We start from the raw sequence: 14,239 nt of genomic DNA, 5'->3' as shown, positions 1-14,239 counted from the left end.
CCACAGTCCAAAGATGTGTAGGTCCCGTTGATTGGCCATGCTAAATTGTCCCTGAATGTCAGAGGGAGTAGCAGGGTAAATATGTGGGGCTACAGGAATAGGGCCTGGGTGGGATTGTTGTCGGTGCAGACTCGAGGGGCTGAATGACCTCCTTCTGCACTGTAGGAATTCTATGATTTTATGAGGTGCAGAGGGGACACGATTAAGAAACTTTTCATGCAGAGGATTTGATTTTTGATTTGATTTATTATTGTCACATGTATGAGCATAAAAGTATTGTTTCTTGCGTGCTATACAGACAGAGCATACCGTTCATAGAGAAGGAAATGAGAGAGTGCCGAACATAGTGTTACAGAGGGTGGTGGGTGTCTGGAATTCAGTACCTGAGTTGGTGGTGGAGACAGAGACCCTAAACTCTTTTAAAAAGTACCTGGATCTACACCTTAACTCCTGTGAGCCACAGGGCTATAGGCCAGGTTCAGGAAGATGGGATTAGGAAGGGCATCTGGGTGTCCTCGGGCTGACATGGGCAAGATGGGCTGAATGGTCTTCTGTGCTGTAACTTTTTTTTATGGTTGCAGCATCTGCCACATTGGTTTTTATTTTACTCCGCCAACTTACAAGCTACTGGATGAAATGGGCCTGCATTTCAAAACTGAGACTGATAGGTTATTATTAGGTAAGGGTTCTGAAGGCCACAAGGACAAAAGATAGATGGAGTTGTGATACAAATCAGCCCTGATCTAATTGAGTGGTAGAGCAGGCTCAAGGGGCTTGAATGGCCTACTCCCGTTCTTATGTCAATATCATACCAAATATTTCCCATCGTCCTCATTTTCTATGCCATGTAACTAGTTGAAAGGAAGATCTGTTATTCTCTCTGGATCCATGCACCCAGTGTGTTTGTGGAATGCCATCGTTATATTGTATCGACAATGGGCCTCAGGGCTTGACGTATTACAGCAGCTTCGAAATGGTGAATTGAGGAAGTGTTTTGAGTGCAATACCTTTTATAGCTTGCTAATGTACCGAATTATACTCACACCCATCGGGAGAATTGATTGCTATGTAAAAAAAAAATCTTCCAAAATGTCACCCACATCAGATGAAAATGTACTCACTATAATAAGTATTTTTCCTATTTGGAAAAAAATCCCCTTCATATTAGAAAGATAATTATTAAGTAGCAGCGAGTGGATTGTGTGTTGTAGGCAGAATGTTTCCAACAAACGCCTCGGGGAATGCAACCTGAAGCTGGCGTTCTTTAATATATCGACTGATTTTCAAATATAATTCTGAGGAATATACATAATCCTTCTCAAGTTTCATGGTATAATTGGCTGCCAGTGAAGTGGCCAGTGATGTTAGATGTATCATAATGCCTCTCCGCCATTTGAGATTGGGATGCTCTCACGGTGGCACAGTGGTTAGCACTGCTGCCTCACAGCGCCAGGGACCCAGGTTCGATTCCCGGCCTCGGGTCACTGTCTCTGTGGAGTTTGTGTGTTCTCCCCCTGTCTCCGGGTGCTCCGGTTTCCTCCCTCAGTCCAAAGATGTGCGGGTTAGGTTGATTGGCCTTGGTAAATTGATCCTAGTGCAAGGGGGATGAGCAAGGTGGGGTTACGGGAATAGCGCCTGGGTTGGATTGTGGTCAGTGCAGATTCGATGGGCCGAATGGCCTCCCACTGCATTGGAGGGATTCTATGAAAAGAATCGTTGGGCACGGAATGAGTGGATTTGCTTTTTCCCTTTATTCTTTTATGGGATGTGGACTTGGCTGGCAAGGCCAGCATTTGTTGCCCACCCCCTAATCTCCCTTGAACTGAATGGTTGACTGGTCAATTACAGAGGACATTGAGAATCATGGAGCATAGAGTCATAGAGCAATGTAGCATGGAAACAGGCCCTTCAGCCCAACCAGTCCATGCCAACCACGCTGTCCTCCCGGTAAATCCCAGTTGTCCGTGTTTGGCCCATATCCCTTTATAGAGATAGATATAGTTAATGACATTGCTGTGGGTTTGGAATCACATGTCAGCCAGACCAGGTGAGGATCGAAGATTTCCTTCCCGAAGAAACATTAGAGAACGAGATGGGTTCTTAAAATGGGTGATAATTTCATGGTCACCATTATTGAGACCAGCTTTCAATTCCAGATTTATTAATTGAATTTACGCCCCACCAGTTGCTGAGTTGGGATTTGAACCCATGTCTTCAGAGTCAGTCATAGCCTGAACCTTTAGATTACTACTCTAGTGACATTACCATTACACAACTATAGGGAGAGATACAAAAGGGTCCGGAGGGGCAATTTTTTCACACAGAGGGTGGTGAGTGTCTGGAACAAGCTGCCAGAGGTAGTAGTGGAAGCAGGTACAATTTTATCTTTTTAAAAGCGTTTATTACATGGATTACCATGTAACCAACAGTTACATGGATAAGATGGCTATAGAGGGATATGGGCCAAATGCCGGAAATTGGGACTGGCTTTGGGGTTAAAAAAAAGGGTGGCATGGACAAGTTAGGCCAAATGGCCTGTTTCCATGCTGTAAACCTCTATGACTCTATAACCATCTCCCCTTGCCCAGAGTGAAGAAGTGGAAGAACATGAGGGATAAATAAGAAAGTGAAGAGATGAATTAAAGAGGTCGAGTCAAACAGGCCTTCTGCCTACAACACACAATCCACTCGCCGCTACTTAATAATTATCTTTCTAATATGAAGGGGTTTTTTTCCAAATAAGAAAAATACTTACTATAGTGAGTACATTTTCATCTGATGTGGGTGACATTTTGGAATAAAATAAATAGCTCCCACATTTGGGACGAGCAAAACCACCCAGCAAGTCCCCGATGCATACACAAAGACACAAGTGTGCTTAATTTAACACATACATTATCCTATGGCATTATTTTGATGAAAAACTGGAACATTCTCTCTCCTCCTCCCCCTCACCCCCAACACCCTGATGTCCTGGCCAATGTTTATCCATCAACACCTGTAAACAGATTATCTGGTCATTTACACATCAATGCCTGTGATAGATTGCTATTCACAGCTTGGTTGCCAAATTCCCAACATTACAGATGTGACTACACCTCAAAAGAACTTCAGTTAGCTGTCAGGATGATCTGAGATGGTGAAAGGTACAAAGGAAAATGCAAATCTATCTTTCTTTCTTTGCCTTGATAACATCTGGTCATTTTACTTCTTCCCGACAATGCACTGTCAGATTTTTAAAAATTACAATATTACCCGTGTGTCTGTCATTCTTCCTTGCAAGAAGTTTAACAACACCAGGTTAAAGTCCAACAGGTTTATTTGGTAGCAAAAGCCACACAAGCTTTCGGAGCTCCAAGCCCCTTCTTCAGGTGAGTGGGAATTCTGTTCACAAACAGGGCATATAAAGACACAAACTCAATTTACATGAATTTAGGTGCATTGGCCATGCTTAAACATTCTCCCTCAGTGTACGCGAACAGGCACCAGAGTGTGGCAACTTGAGGATTTTCACAGTGACTTCATTGCAGTGTTAATGCAAGCCTTACTTGTGACACTAGTAAACAAACTTTAAAAAAAACTCAGTCTGAAAGAAACTCTTCAGAAGTGCAGATAAAATTAAAAACCTTGGCTGAAGTTCTCCTCTTTCGGCCGCCGCAGGAATTGTATCAGGCAGGACAGAACATTCGGCAGATCATTTAAAGGTCCGTTGAGCTCGGGTGGGAATTTCTGGACTTGGATTGTGCACGACCAGAGAATCCCGCCTTTGTGTCTGACCTGAGATTGTTCAGGGCTAATGCTAGTGTCTATTTGTATGCGTACTGTATTTGTATATTGCCAACAAGAGATTCAGCAAATGGAATAGTGCCGCTTTCTTGTTGCCGGGAGTCTGTGAATCCTTAAGCCAGGCGAGTTAACTTCAGAACTCAGATCTTCTGTGCGGTTAGGTTTTGTGGATTGGAATCATAGAATCATGGATACCCTACAGTACAGAAAGAGGCCATTCGGCCCCTCGAGTCTGCACCAACCACAATCCCACCCAGGCCCTACCCCCATATCCACCCACTAATCCCTCTAACCTACGCATCTCAGGACACTAAGGGCAATTTTTTTAGCATGGCCAATCAACCTAACCCGCACATCTTTGGACTGTGGGAGGAAACCGGAGCACCCGGAGGAAACCCACGCAGACACGAGGAGAATGTGCAAACTCCACACAGGCAGTGACCCAAGCCGGGAATCGAACTCGGGTCCCTGGAGCTGTGAAGCAGCAGTGCTAACCACTGTGCTACCGTGCCGCCCAAATGGCCACACCTGCCAAGGGCATGGCGTCAGTAGAATTTTTTTTTCCTGCAAGCTGGCTCGGTATTGCCAAGTCCTACACTCAAGTTGGCGAGCATCTTTTTTTCATTGCTAATACAATGTTTATTGTGGCAAAGAATCTAAATCACTAGAAAGGAAAACACAGTAATTCAGCTCCTGTTAGCTACTATAAACACAGCACATTAAGACCAGATTAAATAAACCTCACATTGCTCGCTGAGTTTTATTTTGTGATGATTTAGCTCCTGCTAGTGTGGATGCTGGCGGGCGCCACAGCTGAATTCACAGCTGCCAAGTGACATGGCTGATGCCTTCCTCCCACTGCCTGGCATCTCTTTAATGCACTTTATAAATGTCTTTAAAATAAGTGGAGGAGGGATAACAAGAAGGAATGGCTCGGGGCCAAAATGCACTGTGTATGCACAACATGCACAACATTTTATCATCGTCAGTTTGTTTTGTTTACGAAAAGAATCATAGAATCCCTATAGTGCAGAAGAAGGCCATTCGGCCCATCGAGTCTGCACCAACCACAATCCCACCCAGGCCCTACTCCTGTAACCCCACATATTTACCTTGCTAATCCCCCTGACACTAGATTCAATTTAGCATAGCCAGTCAACCTAACCCGCACATCTTTGGACTGTGGGAGGGAACCGGGAGGAAACCTACGCAGACACGAGGAGGCTGTGCAAACTCCACACAGACAGTGACCCGAGGCTGGAATTGAACCCAGATCCCTAGCGCTGTGAGGCAGCAGTGCTAACCACTGTGCCGCCTCCTTGATTTTCTGCTTTAGTTTTGAGTAGTACCAAAATGCAGGCATGGATAGGATGCGCAACTCTCCACCCCTACTGTTTTACCAGCTCAATCGGTCTTAGAACTGGAGAGCAAGACCATTCAATTCACCCCAACAATATCCAACATCCCGAGTGTGACAGTCTGACCGACAGGAACTGGAAGCACTGAGCCGAAACAATAAATTAAAGTAAACCACCCACCTTTGGCAAATATGAAAATCAGGCACACGAGACGCTTCTGGCAATGACATTTCGCACCTGTATCATCTCCTGTGAGTGAAATGCGCTTAAAGCAGATGCTCACAGCAGCAGTTTTATCAGAATTCTAACGTAACTGTCTGTAATTTACAGAGTTTATTTAGAGTCGACTTAACACTAACCAGATGTAATGCAATTCCAAAGTTTCCAAAGGCTGGGAACTACTGTGAGTGGTTTTAAGGTACAAGCACTTCATGCACTTGCAAAAGATTCCAATTTGCACCATTTTAATGAAGTTTGTAATCTGTTTAGTTCCAAGGGGTTAATGTCTCCAGAGCAAAGAGGAACTTGATACGATCTTGTCAAACATCTGTATAGCAATACTGGCAATAGCCATTTCCAGGTTGCACTGAGATTAACAATAAAAAAGCTTAGAACAAACATGTTGTGACACAAAGTGGATGTGCACCTCAAGGAATCTGGGACTTATCATCGTAGCACATGACACTTGCTTTGAGAAATGTAGAGTGTTGAAATGAAAGTCAGATGCGAAAGGGTTTTCTCTGCTTCACTTGATTTGATTTGATTTATTATTGTCACAAGTATGAGTATAGAGTGAAAAATATTGTTTCTTACGTGCTATACAGACAAAGCATACCGTTCATAGAGAAGGAAAGGAGACAGTGCAGAATGTCGTGTCACAGTCATAGCTCGGGTGCAGAGAAAGATCAACTTAATGTGAGGTAGATCCATTCAAAAGTCTGACAGCAGCAGGGAAGAAGCTGCTCTCGAGTCGGTTCGTACGTGACCTCAGACTTCTGTATTTTTTTCCTGACAGAAGAAGGTGGAAGAGAGTTTGCCCACAGTGTGTGGGGTCCTTCATTATGCTGGCTGCTTTGCCGAGGCAGCGGGAAGTCTAGACAGAGTCAATGGATGGGAGGCTGGTTTGCGTGATGGATTGGGCTTCACTTCGAAAGTGTGCTCTGGGTGTAACCAGCAGGTTATTTTGTGTAAAAGAATAGGCCATTAAAAAATTGCATGTCTATCCATATATAATGGAAACTCGCTGAAATTCTTGGTAGCATTGAGCATGAGTTGCGAGAATTACCGACAGTTTTACAGCACAGAAACAGGCCTTTTGCCTGAACTGCTCTGTACAACTGACCTGCTCACTCCAAAATGAACCTCTGCCTACCCGACTTCACCTCAGCCTATCAACCTACCATTAAATGGCATTCAAGTCCTGTAGACTTTGGGCCAAGGTTTCTGAGTTGGCTACATATAATCTCCACTTTGCTGGTTGTAGTTGTAATTCACAAGGTTTATGTTCCACAGATTTTATGCATGTATACTCCCAGCTCGTCAAAATTAATTGATTCTTGCCTCACCAACAACTGCACCCAAATTCCTTAAGTGGTTCCTGCAAAAAATTGTGCTGGGAATATAAATTTGTAAAATCAATCCTATGGGATAGAGACTAAGGATAGATACATTTTTGAACAGTAAAGGAATTGAGGGTTATGGTGAGCAGGCGGGTAAGTGGAGCTGAGTCCACGAAAAGATCAGCCATGATCTTATTGAATGGCGGAGCAGGTTCGAGGGGCCAGAGGGCCTACTCCTGCTCCTGGTTCTTATGTTCTTATGTACCATATTGAAGTGTGTATATATACACATGATGACATATACGCCAGAATTCTCTGGCCGGTCTCGCCGGCAGTGCACCCCTGCCCGTGGGCTTTCCACCGGCGTGGGATGATGTCAATGGGAATTCCCATTGACAGCGGCAGGACCAGAGAATCTCAGCACTGGCAAACGATGCGCCACCTCCAAACAGTGGGAAACATGTGGCTGGGAGGCCAGAGAACCTTGCCCATAGGGCGGAATTTTCCCATCCCGCCCACCATGGAGCGGGCAAGGGGTGGACCATGGAAAGGTCCATTGACCTCGGGCGGGATTTGATGGTTTCGTCACGAGCGAGGCAGTAAAACCCCGCCCATATTGTCTCAACTGGCACAAACCAGTGGGGCGAATTGATCTATTTTAGTGCCGCAAAATTCTACGCAATTCTAACTAATAGCTCCATTATTCACAAGAGGAAAAGACCAGGGCAATGTTTGTATTTATAATTGAATATCTGCTACAGAAAATAAAGATTATTTGCAAACCGAATGCGCCTTCAGCACGTTTGGTAAGCAGGATATCCCCAGATGGTTTTGCAGAAGAATGCACGTGATGCTTTAGTGCTAAAGTGTTAAGGTGGCTGACTTTCGGTACAATTCCTGTTGAGTCTTCAGTTAGCTGATCTCACCTGGGAGTGGCTGCTATTGTTCTTAATGGCCCCTGGTTAGATTAGGATGTGGAAAAGATAATCCCCCGCCCCTGCCTCTGATCCCTATTCAGCAGCCCTTGCTCAGGAGTACACGTCCATGGATTTTGAGTGAGGAGAGGATGATCCCTGGATTTGAATTCTTCCACAGTCACATGGACTGCTAACACTATTATGGTTCGCATATGAAGAATGGCCAATTAGGTTGAAAATTAGAGCACGGTTGGCTCTCACATAAAACAAGAGAATGGGAGTAGAAACTGGATTTACTGTGTTGTTTTCCATTAGAATCCTACACCGCAGAAGGAGGCCATTCGGCCAATTAAGCCTGCACTGAAGACAATCCCACTTCGGCCCTAACCCCGTAACCCCATGTCTTTACCCTGCTAATCACCTGGCACTGCCCTGACACTAAGGGGCATTTTAGCTTGGCCAATCAACCTAACCCGGATATTTTTGGGCGTGTGGGAGGAAACCGGGAGCACCCGGAGGAAACCCACGCAGAAATGGGGAAAATGTGCAAATTCCAAACAGACCAATGTCGGAATTGAACCTGGATCCCCGGCGCTGTGAGGCAGCAATGTTAACCATTGTGCCGCCCAACAGATTGCTCTGCCCTTACATATTTAGGCTTTTAAAATTGTTGCTAAAAGTTTGAACTAACATTGTTGCCAAGAGTGGAAACTGGGCAGCTGGGATCTGATCAAACAGAGCAAACAACTGTGTGTCTCCTAAGCCATGGTGTGGACATGCTGGTGTTGGACCAGGGTGGGCACATTAAGATGTCTCACAACCCCAGGTTAAAGTCCAGCAGGTCTATCAGGAATCACGAGCTTTCGGAGTGCTGCTCCTTCACCAGATGACTCACCTGATGAAGGAGTGGCGCTCTGAAAGCTCATGATTCCTAATAAACCTGTTGGACTTTAACCTGGTGCTGTGAGACTTCTTACTGCCTCGTTAGCCAGTCAGATTGACAGATTATGCAACTAATAGTGTCAGAACTGAGAAAGAATTCTGAGTGGACAAATTCAATGTCAAATCGAGCACAGAAAGAGAAATAAAGCGAGGAAAGGATTGCATTGTGAGAGAGAGAGGCAGTTATACGCTGGATAGCTAGTTGGTGAAGGTAGACACTAGTGCCAGTCTTTACTGGAGTGGATTTAGTCGCAGAGTAAGACACTACAGTTATATATTTCTCAACTCCACTCTATCCCAGTGTCAGTAAGGGTCTCTTGAAATGCACTCAAGTAATCATCCAATCAATGCCCTCCACCTGTATGTACTTAAACGTCAATTGATACAATTAAAAAGGAGACATCAAAAAAAATGTTTTTAATTAAAAAATTTACACTCATAAAATCTTCAACAATTAAAATCTAAAGAAATAAGACTCTGCATTTGTAACAGTTAATTTCCCTATTAAATTACTGCAATGGGAATTGAACCCACAATCACTTGACTGAGAGGCAAAAGCGTTACCACTGAGACGAAATGCTAATCATTAATTTTCAAAGCCAGAGTGGTTATCCGGCAGTAATTAACAATTTTCACATTGACAGGTTACTTGGGCTGAAATTGGTGATACTTTCTGTGGTGAGTTTAATTTGATTTTGATTTGATTTGGTTTGATTGATTATTGTCACATGTATTGGTATATAGTGAAAAGCATTGTTTCTTGCGCACGATGCAGATAAAGCATACCGTCCATAGAGAAGAAATTAGAGAGTGCAGAATGTAGTGTTACAGTCAAAGCTAGGGTGTAGAGAAAGATCAACCTAGTGTGAGCTAAGTCCATTCAAAAATCTGATGGCAGCAGGGAAGAAAGAAACTGTTTTTGAGTCGGTTGGTACGTGACCTCAGACTTTTGTATCTTTCTGCTGACAGAAGAAGGTGGAAGAGAGGATGTCCGGGGTGCGTGGGGTCCTTAATTATGCTGGCTGCTTTTCTGAGACAGCAGGAAGTGTAGACAGTCAATGTATGGGAGGCTGGTTTGCGTGATGGATTGAGTTACATTCATGACCTTTTGTAGTTTCTTGGGATCTCACGCAGAGCAGGAGCCATACCAAGCTGTGACACAACCAGAAAGAATGCTTTCTGTGGTGCATTTGTAACTGTTGCATAAACACAGGAATTTCATGCCTTTTGCATTCAGTTTCAATAATTGGTTAAATGGATGGGCCATTGGTGTCATCTGCTGCCTGATCCTGGACATCCTGCTGCCCTTATTTCTAGTAACTTGGAGTGAAAAAAGCCTTTTGAGATGGTGGATGGGAAAAAATACTCCACTCCAACAAACTCCGAATTATTGATTTTTGATACCTCCCTCTCTTTCTAACATTGCCAAATTCAAGTCAACAATGTGGTAGGATTCCCTATCTATGAACTTGTTATAGTACTGAGGTGACTTTGTTTCGATTTGGCATGTTATTAGTCAGGACGTTGCGGGAAAGAAATCCTTGATATAGTCATGGAAATGTAGCCCTGAAGTTGGATACATAGGTCCATGTTTTTGAAAATTGAATAGTCAAAAGGCCTTCTTCATCCAAGCCTATCTTGTGACTGTTTGCCTTGGATTGTTGTCTAACCATGAGAGGTTAAAACAGTGAAACAGTTTAGTGGTGCCCCCGTCGAAATGAAATGTTCTCCAGTCAAGAGCCCACTAAAGAAATGCACTCGAGGCTAATGTGAATGTGGGGGAAAAAAAATTGATTTTGCAAAGAATTATCAGATGTTCAGGGCAATCTGGAGGAGTGTGGAAGATTATTTCGGCATTAGGGATGGTTGAGCAGTAGATTAGAGTGTGTCATACCATAACATTCCCAACAAGAACATGAGGAGGTTAATGCTTTTTATGAAAAGGAGAGGTCAGTAGTTGGAGGCATTCAGTTTGTGGGAGAGAGTTGTAAGTTTACTGATTAATTAAATGATTTATCGCTGTTTTGAGGAGGGATTTGCTCTGTCACTGCTTTCAGCAAGGTTGCATATGTACTACAGCAGACAATCGATAGCATGTTACTCACAATAAAAGTTGTGGAAAGAAAATAGATCCCCCTGCTGCAGAATATTAGCTGGATTGATACAATACGGGAGTATGTGTTTCCTGGGTTTACTAATGGGGGAGGCTCAACAGGGGCGGCACGGTAGCACAGTGGTTAGCACTGCTGCCTCGCAGCTCCAGGGACCTGAGTTCGATTCCCGACTTGGGTCTCTACCTGTGTGGAGCTTGAACGTTCTCCCCGTGTCTGCATGGGTTCCTCTGGGTGCTCCGGTTTTCTCCCACTGTCCAAAGATGTGTGGGTTAGGTTGATTGGCCATTCTAAATTGCCCGTTAGTGTCCCAGGATGTGCATGTTGGAGGGATTAGCAGGATAAATATGTGGGATTTCGGGGATAGGGCCTGGGTGGGATTGTTGTTGGTGCAAACTTGACGGGCCAAAAAGCCTCCTTCTGCACTGTCAGGTTTCTATGATTCTATGAATAAGGTGGGCTGCATGCATTACTCACGCTGTCATTAAGGAACAGAGGGAAGCAGATCTATTCAATCTGGTAATCAGGTTGAGGCTACTTCGTATGTTTTACAACTTGCTGTGTCGATGGTGATTCTGATTTTGCTGTTACTGTACAGAGCAGTCGGCCTGATTCCCAAGATCTGACAGACTGGCTGTTCAATGACAATGTTGATTACAAGGGTTCAGCACTGCCAGTGGATGTGACCTGAATGTGAATCATGACCAGTTAGCATTTAGTACCTGTGGATTGGAAGCAGGGACTTTATCAAACAACGTTTGGCTTGTATAAAAATTATCGATCGGTTTGAGTCCGTCAGTGCCGAGTGAATAGGGCTGTCACTGTGACGAGTGTGATATAATGTCCACCTGGTCATTTCCATCACAGATTCTCCACACTATTGCCCAGTTGCAGATAAATCAAAACATCTTCAGGAACCATGCCATATTAAAATGTGATTGATGGGCACGTACAGGACAGTGGGTTCACACTGTACATACAGTCTGTGTTCTGAAGTGGGATCATTCCCGCGCAAGCAACAATGTTATGCTAACACTGCAGCCTCACAGCGCCAGGGACCTGGGTTCGATTCCCGGCTCGGGTCACTGTCTGTGCGGAGTTTGCACATTCTCCCCGTGTCTGGATGCGTTTCCTCCGGGTGCTCCTGTTTCCTCCCACAGTCCAAAAGGCCTGCTGGTTAGGTGCATTGGTCATGCCAAATTCTCCCTCAGCGTATCTGAACAGGCTCCGGAATGTGGCAAGTAGGGGATTTGCACAGTAACTTTATTACAGTGCTAATGTAAGCCTACTTGTGACACTAATAAATAAACTTCAACATTGTTTATACTATCAAACAACTCCAAACTGGTGGCGGGGAGGGAGGGGCGGGGGGGGCGGGGGGAGGGGAGGTGTCGAGATGGCAGGCAGTCTGTACAAAGGACTACTGTAACAAATTACAGGAGAACCTCAGTAAACTTCCAAACTCGGCAAATAATTAGCAAATAAAGATCAACACAGATCATAGAATCATGGAATCCTACAGTGCAGAGGCGGAGGCCATTCGGCCCACCGAGTCTGTACCGATCACAACCCAGGCCCTCTCCCGATAACCCCAAGCATTTACCCTAGCTAGTCGCCCTGACACTGAGGGGCAATTTAGCGTGGCCAATCCACCTAACCTGCTCATCTTCGGACTGTGGGAGGAAACCGGAGCACCTGGAGGAAACCCACGCAGACATGGGGAGAACATGCAAATTCCACACAGATGGTAAGCTGAGCTGGGATGCGAGGTGTAAGTGTTTGTAGAATACAAGCTTGGGTGGGGTAGAAGAATATAGGGAGCTCAGAGTACAAACACAACTAAATTTGCCCCACAGGTTAACAAAGTCTGTACAAAGGAGTACTGCAATAAATTACAGGAGAACCTCAGTAAACTTCCAAACTCGGCAGTTAATTAGCAAATAAAGAACTTGTTACAATATGGAGTGGTTGAAGTGAAGTATAATGTTGCATTGAAGGTGAAGCATGTGAGGGAGAAGGGAATAGAGGGTTATGATGATCAATTTAGATGAGAGAAGAAGGAGGAACCTTGAGGGAGAGCATTAATACTGGTATGGACATGTTGGGCACATGCCCTTTTTGCTTTGCTCTATATCCTATGTGAGCAGCTCTCCCATGGCAACGCTTATAATGAATCAGAGTGTATGGGGTTCGACAACAGCAGGGGTGTTATCAGCAATGACTAACAGGATACTGTGACAGGAGGACAGTTATAAATAGAGTACACCACATATTTGCCAAAATGAAGCAGAGGGTTTAGATTTTCAATTGGATATCCACTGATGGTTCACTGAAGTGACTAGTTGACTGGGATATCTACCATGGAAACTTAACCCTGTAATATTATTGATAAACTCATATGATCATGCACAAAGCCACAGCAGTTTACAGAGCCCAGGAAAGCAACCGTGAGGTTTCTGGCTGAAAATCCATTTTTCTATATATAATCTGACTATTGTAAAGCAGCTGCAGACAGTTTCCTTTTCATTTCAGTTTTTCCTTTAAGTATTTTCAGCTCTGAACACCACTAGCGCGGGGGGGAGGGGGGGGTGGGGGTTGTGAGAAACCAAGCTGAGCAATGTTACTCATTAAGGGTTAATATTGTAGTCATTGCACATCCAGCAGGGTGGAGCATTAGGGGATAATACAATTTAGTTCACCAGCTTAGAAATCAATCATTGTGAAGATTAACAAATGAACACACAAAGCAGGTTCTTCGCCCACTCCTTCAGTGGAAGCATTAACCCTTTTAAAATAAGTGTGTTAAGGCACTGCATGTTAAAGGTGACATGAACAAGAGAGTGTGATTGGGTCTTGACGTAACGAAGATTACACTGTGATATGCCACTGCTGCATCTACAGGTATTTGTAACTCATCCTGAATGAAGGCATGGGATAGAATCTTATTTTATCCCCCTGCTGTCAAGAAAAATAAAAATGCAGGCATATTTGTTTACTGAAGGTGTCCATTGCCAAACTCAAACTCAGCATGCACAGCTCCATTAGTCCACAGAGTGGGGAGGAAAGTTAACTAGCTGGTACTACAAGGCAACTTACAGGTCCAGCCACATTGCCAATCAACATCATTCAGAACCAACTGATTGAAATGTTTAGCAGCACCAGCTCAGGAGTTCATTGGTATTCAGCTGGAAAATATTGAAAATGGGGCATTGTCACTTTTCTCCATTCTTGGTTCATTCTTTTCCGGGGCAGCACTGCTGCCTGACAGTGACAGGGACCTGAATTCGAATCCCGGCTTGGGTCACTGTCTGTGTGGAGTCTGCATGTTCTCCCTGTGTCTGCGTGGGTTTCCTCCGGGTGCTCCGGTTTCCTCCCACAGTCCAAAGATATGCGGGTTAGGTAGATTGGCCAATGCAATTTAGGTACAAATTAGGGTCGAGAACAGAAGAGGCAGATTTAAGGTGATTGGGCAAAAGAGCTGGTGGCAACACAAGGAGAAGCTATTTTTACACAGTAAATGGTTAGGATCTGGAATGCACTGTGGTGGGGGCAGATTCAAGTCTGTC

The sequence above is a fragment of the Mustelus asterias genome, chromosome 10 (assembly GCF_964213995.1).
Source record: "Mustelus asterias chromosome 10, sMusAst1.hap1.1, whole genome shotgun sequence".
Lineage (NCBI taxonomy): Eukaryota > Metazoa > Chordata > Chondrichthyes > Carcharhiniformes > Triakidae > Mustelus > Mustelus asterias.
Note: the sequence above shows the minus strand (reverse complement) of the source record.